Here is a 10,923-nt window from a genome sequence, read left to right as displayed (position 1 = left end):
AACAGCTTCTCCCCTATCTTTTATTATTTTTTAATTTAGCATATAAAGTATTAGAATTCATTGCAGTAAGTTCATGTCACTAAACATTTCCAATTGTTCGCCCCCCCCCCTCTTTGCTACACTTGCTGAGTCCATTACCCAGATAATCTACTCGTTGCTCACACTGTGGTTTGAATTGGTATGTGTTATTGGGGTCCTCAGAGGAACAGACACAAAGGCAGAGTACAATATGAAACAATATTAGTAACCAAAATTATGATAAGGAATTTAGACATGAGTATTAGTCCTTTCCCCATGGAGACACGGTGTGCAACCGTTGCAAACAGCAGCCTTCTTGGTAGTGTATGTAGCCTGTTGCCTGTATGGGATTCCGGAAAGGACCTTGGAGACAATTTTCTGGCAGTTACTCAAGTCTCTGGTCTCAATGCTGTCCCATTCTAGGTTCTAGACAGGTATAAGTGATGCCTTTAGGTAACCCTAATGGCCATAGTTCACAATGGCCTGGTTGGTCATTTTGTCCTTCTGCACCAAGCTGCAGAATTAGGAACATTGAGCCTCATGATTGAAGCTCAAGTTCCCTGGCCACAACAAGACCACATCTCAAAGAAGTGGGGTTTCACCAAGTTTAATGCAGATTTGTGTGTGTGTGTGTGTGTGTGTGTGTGTGTGTGTGTGTGTGTGTGTGTGTTTGCAGTTTCCTGAACAAGTAGAGAGCTCTGCATCACTGAGAACTTCCATGGTGTTCTCTTGTACCCTAGCAAATCATGTTCAATAATAAATCTTACATCCAGTGTATGGAAAAGGACATATATATACTAGAAAGTACCAAAGTCTATAATATTGTTCAAAATTAAATGGCAGTAGGTAATGAAGAAATAGATTTCTTTACCAAGAAAAAAGTGCTAGATAATCAATGGGAAACAATCATAACTGGTTCGGATGAAGAAAATCATCATGGAATGTTAATGTAAAGAAAGTTGCTAAGTGTTTTGGCTCAAACCTTTAATCCCAGCACTCGGAAGATAGAGGCAGGAGGCTCTCTGAGAGATTGAGGCCAACCTGGTCTACACAGCAAGTCTTGGACCTGTCAGTTACATAGTGAGACTCTTGTCTCAGAAACAAAACTGGGCAAAGTTTGCTTGGATCCATTTAAATGACCCGTGTGTAGGCACGTAAGTATGCACATGGAGACCAGAGGTCAACTTCAGGTCAACATTGTCCAGCTTGTTTCTTGAAACAGGGTTTCTCGGTGGCTTGAAACTCACCAAATAAGCCAGGTTGTCTTGCTATCTAGTCCAAGGAAGCCACCTCTCGGCTTCCACACCATTCCAAAAGTGTGCTTCCAATCCTACCTCTTCTACACAGGATCTTGAGCTCAAAGTCAGCTGCTGATGGTTGCACAGCGAGGTCCTTACTCACTCTGTCTCTCTAGCCCTGAAAGTCACCTAATCTTAAGTATCATCTAACTAACCACAGAGAAACCCAGGTCCCTTCTTCTGTGGGGCAAATGTTATGTGCTGTCCCCAAAGACTTTGATTTTGTTTTTCAAAAATTTGTACCTTGAATCTCAGTAAAATCAAATTATTATACATTCATTGAATGAAAACTTAAAAAAAAACTGTTAGAAGCACATTGGGAATCACTTTCATCCCAGCCCTTTTCATACACACACACACACACACACACACACATTCACACACGCTTCTTGAGTGTGTGTGTGTGTGTGTGTGTGTGTGTGTGTGTTTTCACTCTTTTCATTTTCACTCTTTTGATCCAAATGCAACAAACCAAACATATGAGTCTGGAAAAATTGTACAATGTATATTCATGGAGTCTTGAGAGGAACAGAGCTCAGCATGCAACTGGGAGCAGGCAGAGTTCAGCGTGCTAGCATTTTAATCAGCGGGGATGCCTGTGTGTTAGTTAAGGTTTCTATTATCAACTATGGTGGAATATGAGCAGAAGCAACTAGGAGAGGAAGGTTTTATCTTACAGTTCTGTAGCCACACTCTATCACTAGAGGAAGACGAGGCAGGAATCAAAGACAGGAATCTGGGGGTAGTGAAGCAGAAGCCATGAAGGAATGATGTTTACTGGCTTGCTCAGTTCATTTTCTTATACCCCTTACCCAATGGTGGCACCACTGGAAATAGTCTGAACTCTCTCACATTCCTCATTAAAAAGAAAATGCTTTATAGGTTTGTCTACAAACCAGCTAATGGAGGCATTTCCTCGATTGAGATCCCTTCTTCTAGAAAACCCTAGCTTGTGTCAAGTTGGCAAAAAAGCAAACCAGGACAACCTATGAAAGAAAAGAACAGGCAGCCAGGAAAGGCTGACTACACGTGAAGTTCAAAGGAAGAAAATTAACTAGGCATAGTCTTGACCAACCGATCCAGGCAATCTAAACATGTGTCAAAACCCTCATGGACCATGGACCTGAGTCAAAGTCCACCATGAAGGGCATTTTGGTCTCCCTGGAGCTAGTTTACTTCAGTATTCCTTTCACATGCAATGCTTTACAGGGAGATGCTCCTGAGACCTGGGATTGTAGCCTCAATGTATACTTGGCAATGAGTCTTAGAATTTATTAGATGACGGAGGATCAACTGTAGTACTTAAAACTGGAGCTATGAAGCACATGAAATAAACTGCACGTCATAAATCAAGTAATTTAAGGAGTAGTTGATATGAATTTTACATGCCCCTCATAAATATTCATGTGTGTGTGTGCGCGCGCGCACACACACACACACACACACACACACACATTTATGCCTTTTTTGTATTAAGGCTCTATTTCTACATGACTTTAATGATTCATACTGCAGTGAAATATCAAAAGATAAAAAGCAGATTAAAAACGTATTTTTCCCTCTCTGCTGATCCATGAAGTTAAATGGTATGGTTCCTCTACCATCATTCTTTATCAAGACTTCCGGGAAACCTGCCTGTGTGTGTCGGACATCTCTGGAAATACAAAAGGCAGTCGAATATAAAGAAGTACAGAAGCTAAGGGATATAGCTGAGTAGCAGAATGCTTGCCTAGCATGCACGTGGCTCCGGGTTTGATCCCAGCACTACAAAAAGATTTTTTTTTAAAGCAGAAAAAAAGATGTACAATGCAACTGACTCCTTCAATCCCTCTGGTTTAGAAGAGCCTGTTCCCCCTGAAGCCCTAAGAAAACCTTGCCAACTCTTTCTTAACTTTAAAGAGGGAACCAAGGGTACAAGTCATCAAATAACAGTACTGCTTGTCGATAATATTTTTTCTGTTTTGTTTTACAAAATGACACACACACACACACACACACACACCATTTGGGAAATTATTTGGGAATTTCATACAATGGATCTTGGTCACATTTGCTTCCTATTCCTCCCAGATCCCTTTCACTCCTGTGCTCTCCTACCCAAAAGAGCAACAACAACAGCCCACAAAGACCAATCCGTACTTCCCATATACTCACTGGAGTATGTCCACACTCCCAGTGGCCAGACCCTTAAAGAAAACGAGTCCTTCCTCACCCACCCCACCCCCGAAGCTATCAAGGGTGAAGACTAAACTTAATTAACACCATCACAAATTTTAAGGACTTTCCCCAGTTGCTTCCTGTTTGGATTCTTTCTTTCTGGGGGTGGGGAAATATGGGGGTTGTCACAGAAGCCTTCAGTGTCTCTCATTCTCAGTTATGAGTCTGCAGCCACCGGCACCTCTGCAAAAGAAGCTCCTTTGCCAAAACAGCTATTGGCAGCATGGACCATGGACTTCCACAGTTTCCGATGGCAGTACAGAACACATCACCTTCGTTCTTAAAAACAAATAATGTTTATTTAAACTGCTGATGATTCAACACGTGCTGAAAATTACAAATAAAATCACGAGTTGAAGAGATGGCGCAGATCGGGTATCCCACCCCTTCCCCCTCAGTTAGTAGCCAGTGAAAAATGAATCATAAAGGGACTGGTATTTGGCTCAAGGTCAACCAGAATGTTAGTGTGGGCATCTGGGTTTCTTGGAAACACTAGGGCATGCCAAAAATTTCAGGACTCCTGATGCATGTGGAATTTGGTCTTTAAGTCATTCAGAATTATCCCTGCCTGTGACTGCCACCAGGGGGGGGAAAATCCTTCACTTCATAACTTGGTGGGAACATCACAAGAGTTCCCAGTCCCATTTGTCTAAAATTTCAAAGATGTACTAATTTGCCAAACATATGTTCACAGGAATTTTCTTTGAAGGAAAAAGATAAATATGTTTCCTGGACATGGGAATCCTGACCTTCAGCCTGGGAAAACCTATCCAACCAATCAGAACACAGCTTATGTAGAAGCTTAGGATGGAGACACATGGGTCCTGAAGAATAGAGTAAGTAAGGCTTGATTCGTGTTTTTTTAACTCCTTCTTCCTTCCTTCTTCCTTCCTTCCTCCTCCTCCTTCTTCTCCTCCTTCTTCCTCTTCTTCTTCTTTTCTGTGCGTGTGTGTTTGTCTAAGACATTCATTCCACCAGCTTCATGTTAGTTTTACAAGACACCACTTCTCAGCTGATCTTAATGCTACTGGTGTCCTTTCTCTGTCGATGAGCTGAATCACATTCCATAGCAATCCCCTGCTCTTAGTTAGTCATAATTTCCCTTCCTTTTCATATTATGTTAAATTCTTGACCCACCTTCCTTGTTTGTAGTCCCTTAACTATAACTTGCATTCTCTTTGCTCTCTCCCAACCATAAAATTTTGTGGAAGGATCCTAGGATAGACAGGGAGACATGTATCAACAAAGGAAGCCAGTTTCCCCAAAGATTGAAAATCTCTCCCCACCCCAACTTCATATAAGTTGTAGAGCATTCATAAGAAATGCCCACAAACTCCAAGTGTGTAAGTTGGTCACTGTGGGAATGGTTCACAAAGGGTGAAGACTCCTGAGTCAGGGCTTGAGAGATTCTGATCCTTTTCAGGTCTTCCGTCCACCTCCAACCCTAAAAATGATCTTTAAAAAAATTCTATGAAAAATAGTCTTTCCACAAGATAAACTCCCTAATTTGTTATCCAATGCCAAGGATAACAAATTGAATGCAAGCAATACTTACAGGATTCAGAAGGCTTTTGTTTATATTGTTTCTGTGTATGTGTGTGCATTTGTTTATATTGGTGTGAATGTGCATGTGTGTGCACATGCACATACACACAATAATAAGAAAAAGTGAAAGATAGAAAAAAGGCTATGAATTTGAGAAGGAACAAAAAAAGGTAGGGTATGGATATGAGTAGGAAGAGAAAAAGGAAGCTGAAAATGATGTCAATATATCCAAATTTTAAATATTGAAAAATATTAAACATATTAAAACCATCTCTCTTTCCACTGTTGTCTATGAATTCCTGGCATAATTCTTTATACTTGGACACAAAAGTCTAGAAATTTCAATAGATTCCCTCACGACCCTGGTCCATGCTTATAACAGAGTTGTGATCACCCCAAGGCCACTTGAAAACTTTAGATTCATAAAATCTAGTGCAGAAAATTATGAAAAGGCTAGGCCACATCCTAGTTATCCAATTCCTAGGCCTGAAATAAAATTACTTATTTACTAAACATATGCACAGTGTGTGAACATGTGTTTGTGTGTGTGTGTGTGTGTGTGTGTTTGTGTGTGTGTGTGTGCTCCCAGAGTATATGTAAGAGTGAGAGTTTTGCTGCAGGAAGCAGTGGTCTGCCTAATTTTTCTTAGAAGGTATGTGGAAGGGCTTGCTCAAGAGTATATAAACATTATTTTGATAGGACTGCCACGGTGACTATTAAAGTCACCAACCATACAAGACGAAGTAGAGATGTTCTTATACTTATATCTGCGGATACTATTCTTGTGGAGAAGAGCTACACTTGCTTGATCGTTAATTTGAGGCTGAGGTCCAGGATCACACCTTTTCAGTCTTCCATTCCCCCTGCTTCATATGAAATAGTTTTCAAACCCCAGCTGTCCCTGACCCACTGGGATCATCACAAAACCTGCAAACTTAGCCACAGTCTCTGGCTCTACAGTTTGTGTCCCATCTCGAAATTCTCCTGTTACATTTTGCACCATGCAATTACACCCTTTGACTAGAATAAATGGACCCAGTTGGATGTGCTTGGTGATTTTGTCTAAAGCTTGTTTCTAGGCTTTCTCTTGTTGTTCCACTTTGCACAACAATAGCTGTCCTGTGAAAATCCCAATGTTAAGAACGTAGCACACAGAAAGTATGAAACCTGAGCCAGGTATGATGATGAACACCTTTAGTCCCAGCACTCAGGAAGCAGAGGCAGGCAGATCTCTGTGAACTCCAGGCCAACCTGGTCTGTAGAATGAGTTCCATGACAGCTATGGAAAGTCTTTCTCAAAAAAAAAAAAAAAAAAAAAAAAAAAAAAAAGAGGAGGAGGAGGAAGGGAAGGAGGAAGAGAAAAAGGAAGGAAAAAAGGAGGAAGGGAGGGAGGGAGGGAGGGAAGGAAGGAAGGAAGGAAGGAAGGAAGGAAGGAAGGAAGGAAAGAACCCATACTTTCCCAACTCATTTCATTTTATTGCTCATTCAACAATCATCCCAAAGTTTTGGATCTAACCACTGTACCAAAATTATTTCCATTATTTAAATCCGTCTCCAGAAAATATAAAGACAAGGAATTTATAAGGACATGAGAATAAGGACACAGTAGCCCTCAGAACAATTGTCTCTGTGACAACTGTGGGAGTATTTTGATAAGTGTTGGCAACAGGGCACGGCATGTGATGGGAGGGAAGGAAACCTTGGCATTCAAACAAGCAAATAGTTTGGCGACAGTTTCTTCAGTTTCTTCCGTGTTTGCAAATGCCAGTAACAATTTCTCAGACTGCAGAGTAGCTGCACGTGACAGATTCGAGAATGCTTTACACAATGCTCACCAAATAATTCATCCTTCCAAATTAATAATCCCATGAACCCTTTGAATAATCGGAACTGCTAAAGCTAAAGTCTGTGCTGGAGCTTTCTATATTTAACTCGTGCACATTGATGATTTAACAAGTACATATTGATGCCCTGTTATAGAATCAGAAGTGAGTCAGACATCCAAATGAATCTTATATAACAGTGTTTCTGTGTGGTTGGGGGATATGTACACATGCATGGCTGTGCCTGGGTTCTAACAGAAGTGGTAGAAGAGTCAGGTGTCTTCTATTTCTCCCAGCTGCATGGCAAAATCTTTCACCAAACCTGAAGCTTGCCACGTAGGCTTTCTGACCAGTAAGCTCCCAAGGGCCAGCCTCTCTCCTTTCCAAAACACTGGGGTTACAGGTACACATGACCATGCCCAGCTACTTATCTAAGTGCTGTAAATTTGAATTCTAGTCCTCTCTTGCTTCCAAAACATGGGCTTTTCCCTACGAAGCCATCTCACCATCCCTAATTTAATCTCTGTTTTACATACATGTATTTGGTAAATGCTTTGCATACCATGACGTGAATGAGGACGCAGAAGGCAACTAGCAGGAAATGATGCTTTTCTTCCACCCAAGAGGTTCTGTGGACTAAACTTAGGCTTGGTGGCAATTGTCCTTATCCAGTGATTCATCTTTTCTGTCCTCTAACTCAGTATTCATGGGTTTCATATTATTAAATCTTCAGGTTAAAACGATACCCTGTTTTTTCCAAACCTTATAGGCATTCCTGCCTGCAGTTTTAAAGCAGGAAAGTTGAGTAGGTGAGTGGTGATGATCCTGATCCTGGGAAATCCTTCCCTCTGGCGTGGATCTCTGCCGTCCCTCTAGGAATGTGGTGTTGCTTTGCCTTGATTTCCGAGGAAGAGTCAGTTCTTGTGAATTCAGTTTGGACTTTCCCATGCCCTCCCTCCAAGGTCAGGAAACCAATGAAAGGTTTCTGCAGGCTGCTATCAAGAATATCTGGTCCAATAATACATCCCAAAACTGGGGAAATGGCCACAGGATATTATGAAACTTAGGAAGCCCCGTGCAAAATGAACTCAAGCTAAAATTCTATTGATCTCCTGACACCATAAGCTCCTCTTCTAACCAGAGGAGGCAGAGTGCCAGTGAAGGCCCAGTGACACAAGTCCATTAGTTGCTCAAAGGTCTGATAGTTTACTCTTTTTTTCCAGTGCTCAATTCCTTAGTAAAAAAGCCATTAGTGTTTTTGCTTTCTTTGTTTTCTTTTTATTTGTTTGTTTTAAGCTAGCAGTCCTTGCAGGGAAACTAGTGGGAATATTAACAGTACAAAGTCTTAGTGTTAGAGTCTTTTATCAAGAGTCCCAGCTCATCACTGAAGGGTTGTGGGGCTATCAATTGATTCATGTCTAAGAATGGATTGGAGTTGTGCATTCATTGTTTTTCCTCGGAGCTGTAACAGAGATACTTGGCTAATGCTTCTTAGGAGAGGAAAGATCTACCTTGGCTCACAGGTTCAGAGAGTTTCATTTCATCATGACGGCAGAGCAGCAGTCCGTATAGGAGGGTGTATGGATTGGCTGCCCTTCACAGCTTGGCTCTGAACGCATAGAACACAGACCAGAATCAGCCTTCACATCCCATCCCATAACCTGCTGCTACCAAGTAGGGCTCATGCCCCTAGCTGAGAACCAAGTGTTCAAACACAAGAGCCTACAGAGGACATTTCACATTCAATCCTGAGTGGGCTCTGAGTGTTTTATGATTTACATTAGACCATGAGAAACATTATACAGATTATCTGTTTCATTCCCAGAAACACCTTCATCATCTGGCAACACCGTAGGTTTGAGCAAGGCAGCTCATTCTAATTGCTGCTTTGACCCTGCCAGCCATCACAGGACTGCCCTTGCCACGTGGCCAGTGGTGAGTGAGAGCATCCCCTTGGCCCTGCTACCCAAAGACCCCATTATCCCCATTACTTTAGGTTTCCAGTCAGTTTCCACTGCTAATTGCAGTTTCCACTGTTAAATCTTGTCTACAGTCAGAGAGGCCATGAGTTGTTCAAAGTGGTCAGGACTTCCCTCACAACGTTGTTATTCACCATCATTATGAAATATGTCATCTTTGACCTTCTCAGTAAGGGGGAGTAGACATTAACTGACGGTTTCAAATAGTCCAGTCTTCCTAGACTCCAGCACCGGCACTGAACTGATGGATTTTAATTGTCTACCACTCATTCATAGTGCACTACTGACCATCTATGTTTTAGCCAGACAACCAAACTGCTGGAGCCCTATTCATTTATTTGTTTATTCAGTGTGTGTGTGTGTAATTTTTTTATTTACTTCTTAATTGATAGATAATGACTATACATTTTACAGATATATGGCATTTTAGTATTTATAATGATGAACTTAAGATTTTGGATTTCCCCCTTATCTCAACCACATATGATTTCATTGGATGAGAACACTGAAGATCCTTGCTTCTGATGTTTTGAGTCATTGGACACAACAATTTTACCTGTAATCACCCTCTGTGCAATAACACAACAGAACATATTCCTTCTCTCTGGCTGGGATTTTGTGGTGTTAACCAATCTTTTCTTTATCCTGTGCCTATCCTGCCCAGTAACCACTCTGCTATTTTTGGCTTCTATGCACTCAGCTTTCTTAGGTTTGGTGTGAGCAAACCAAGCTGTGTTTACCTTTCTGTGCCTGACCTGCTCATGATCTCCTGAAGCATCCATGGTATTGTGAATGACAGGAGTTCATCCTCTCAGGATTAAGTAGCCATGTATTTGTATATATGCAAGTTTGGTTTATCTTTTCATCTGCTGATGTACATTTAGGTAGAATGGGTATCTTGTGAATAGTACCAAGTTAAACCTGGGGAGGCAGATATCGTTTTGGCATACCTGCTTCAAATGCTTTGGCTATATATCCAGCAGTAGAATTGAATTATATGCTCATGCTATAGATCTACCTTTGACATTTTTTGCAGACCCCATACTGCTTTCCTTACTCGGTTCACTGATTTACAGTTCCATCACAATGTACAAGACCTCTTCCTTTTTTGCGTCCTTGCCAGCATTTAGATTTCTTTCTCCTTTTGATTGACACTAGAAATTCTAGTTTGACTGAGGTAATGTTGCATTGTGGATGCTTGGCATCTTGATGAAGACCAATGATATATATGGAGCAGTTTGACATATTTGCTGGCTCTTTTATGTGTTGGAGTCCCTTTGACCAGCCAGAGCTGTAACATCTTTGGGTCTCCAAGACAGCTTCATTGTTACAGCTTCTTGTTTCAATGTCTGGGATCCACAAACAATCTTCTGGGCTCCTCCAAAGGGCTGGCTTCACCAGCTCTGCCCTCTGTAGCACTCTAAGCTTAGGTTGATCCACTCCACTGCTGCTGCTGCTCTTGCTGATCATCCCATAGTACTGACATCTCCAATATACTGGAGCCTTCTGATGCTCTCACAGCCTCTCATCATGGTGCCAAGCCTCAAATCCTTTGAATGACCCCTTCAGTCCTGGATTGTCAACTACAACTAAGGCTGCACTTTCACAAAAGGCCTTCCATAATCTCTCACAGTGCCAAGCCACAGCTGTTCTTTGTAATGTCTTCATGCCTTCAAAACCAGTACCACCTGGGTGATTCTTACACATTACCAAGTACATCTGCAACATGAGGTACAACCTTGGCTATCTCTGGAGCTCAACTGTTTTGTGCTCTCAGGAAACACTTCCCAGAAGACTTCATCTCATTGATACTGGTCTCTTCTTGGTGAACATTAATGGGTTTTTGTGATGGTTTTTATATGCTTGGCCAAGGTGCTAGTATTATTTGGAGATATGACCTTGTTGAGGGAATTGTGTCACTGTGAGCATGGGCTTTAATATCTAGCTTCCTGGAGGCCAGCGTTCTCCTAGATGCCTTTGGAACAAGAGGTGGAACTCTCAGTTCCTCTAACCCTGTGCCTGCCTGGATGCTGCCATGCTCCC

This window comes from Micromys minutus (genome assembly GCF_963924665.1).
Source record: "Micromys minutus genome assembly, chromosome: 7".
NCBI classification, from domain to species: domain Eukaryota; kingdom Metazoa; phylum Chordata; class Mammalia; order Rodentia; family Muridae; genus Micromys; species Micromys minutus.
This window is presented reverse-complemented; position numbering follows the sequence as displayed.